The sequence below is a fragment of the Cynoglossus semilaevis genome, chromosome 20 (genome assembly GCF_000523025.1).
Source record: "Cynoglossus semilaevis isolate Cse_v1.0 chromosome 20, Cse_v1.0, whole genome shotgun sequence".
In the NCBI taxonomy this organism is placed as follows: domain Eukaryota; kingdom Metazoa; phylum Chordata; class Actinopteri; order Pleuronectiformes; family Cynoglossidae; genus Cynoglossus; species Cynoglossus semilaevis.
In genome coordinates, this window is record NC_024326.1 from 13,587,089 (window position 1) to 13,589,300 (window position 2,212).

Consider the following 2,212-nt stretch of genomic DNA (forward strand, 5'->3'; position numbering starts at 1 on the left):
CTCTCTCTCTCTCTCCCTCTCTCTCTCCCTCACCCACACACACACACAGGCAGACAGTGCGGGCCACAGATGGCACGGTGGTGTCAGGGTGAGAGGGTTTGTTTGGATCAAAGAGCTCCACTGTGTGGCCCCTCCACCCTTCACTTGCTTTCTTCTTCTTCTCCTCTGTCTTTTTCTGTTTGTCATTTTATTCCTCCCCTTCCTCTGCTTTCAGTCTCACTTCCTTTCTCCCCCCGTGCCTCCTTCAGCCCCCCGCCCCCACCCTTTCCCCTGCCCCCCATCTCTCTTCATTCCCCCCCTAATCTGTCCATCAGAAGTGTTAATAAATAATTCATTCCTGTCTGTGCCCGTCGTCTTGTCACCTCTCCTCGCAGCGCTGAGCTCCTCTCCTCTCCTCTCCTCCTCTATGTCCTCTCATCTCCTCCTACCTCCGCTCAAACACCACCTCCTCTTCCTCCTGTTCACGAAAAGAACGCGTCCAGAAATATGTGGGTCAGAAAAAAAAAATACACTTATTTCCTCTAATTTGACGATTTAGTCTTAAAAATGAGAGAAACAACAGAACTGTATCATGGTGTGTTCTCTAACGTAGTCTCCAGTTTCTTCACTGCCTGTAGAAAATATAGAAGGTCAAAAAAAAAAAAGAAGTTTAGAAACCAAAAAAAAAAAAAGACAAAGACAAAGAAAGATGTTTGTGTCGTTAATCCAACTCTGTCTCCCCAAACAATTATACACTGGTTTATGTCTGCTTATCATCTGGAGCACCTAACACACACACACACACACACACCTAATGCACCATAGTGCATTTTTCTAAGATAAAGTTTGCTGTGGAAAGCTATTAATCATAGGAAAATCCAGAGGAATACAAAGTTAGGGAGTGGAGTGATCAGAGATAAATTGCTTTGTTTCCCCATAGGTGGTTAGGATACTGTCCTCGGTGTGTGACACAGAGAAAGTGTGTGTTGAAGCACTTGGCCTGAACCCTGGGGATATTAGAATGCAGTAATGTGTGTGTGTGTGTGTGTGTGTGTGCGTCACATGTCCCGGCTCTCTGTAAAGACGGGCCTGTCTCAGCCACTCTCATCCCCTGTTACCACCACGATTAATACATTTTAAAAAATGTCCCCTCCACTTTCCCCCGCTGCCTCTGACTCTGTGTCAAACACTCACACACTGCTCACTATTCAGCGGAGGTTCCTGCTACATCAGCACACACACAGCGCTGCCTTTAGAAGCTGATCAATCTGTGCTGCTGCTGCGTACACTGATGAATTACAGGAGACGGAGAGGGAGAGAGAGAGAGAGAGAGAGAGAGAGAGAGAGAGAGAGGGGAGGCAGCGGAATAAAGAAGGGAGAGTGAGGAGGAGGAGAAGGGAAAGGAGTGGGAGGAGGAAGAGGAGAAACGCTGGGGTGGAGGAATGGAGGACGACAACGGATGAAGAAGATGAGGATGATGATGGAAGTGACATGGAAACGTCACCGTGGTTTGTTTTAGTTTCATTGAAGTTGTTAAAAGTTGTCAAGGGAGGAAGATGAAGAAAAGGAGGAAGAGGAGGAGGAACATATGGAGCATTGAACAAATGTCATGACGACGGAGTCTAAAGTAGAGAAATCATACGGATCTGTCAGTGAGGAAGATGAAATCCATCAGAGACACACTTCACCTGGTGACAGAACGAGTGGCGGGGGGGGGGCAAGGAGACGTGTGGGGTTTGGAAAGACGTCTTTGTTTGTCCTGCATGGAGAGCTCGTTCTGATGACAGGTCCATGTCGTCCAATTACAAATGTAGAGATTAGAAAAATCCTAATCCTAATCTGTGGAGTTCACCTGATCAGACAGAGAAACTTCACACAAATGTGTTTCAATGTCACAAGGATTTGAACCAAGAACCTTCTTGCCATGAGGCAGAAGCGCCCGGTGTGCACTTCCAAAACTATTTATAAAATTCCTTTTGGATTGCCCTCCCCCCCCCGGGGGGTGAGTTGCCCTCGTGTTACTCGTTGACCAGGGACAGAGATGGTCATCTGCTGGGCCTCCCCCGCATCTCTGACACTAGCTGAAATATACCTCTCTCTCCCTCTCTCCCCCCTCCTCCCCTCATTGTTGGCAGTGATAAATCCATAGCTATCTATGACAGCTTTGTTGCTGCTGGGGGTGCGGGGGGTGGAGGGTGAGGGGGGGGGTCCTCCTGCCTTGTTTGGCTGTGAT

General features: G+C 48.1%; 1 protein-coding gene across 6 annotated transcripts in view; it reads left to right on the forward strand.

Moving 5' to 3' along the window:
* rnf220a (ring finger protein 220a) overlaps nt 1–2,212 on the forward strand; it is a 204,922-nt gene that overhangs the window by 100,391 nt on the left and 102,319 nt on the right. The gene's annotated exons all lie outside the window — the stretch shown is intronic.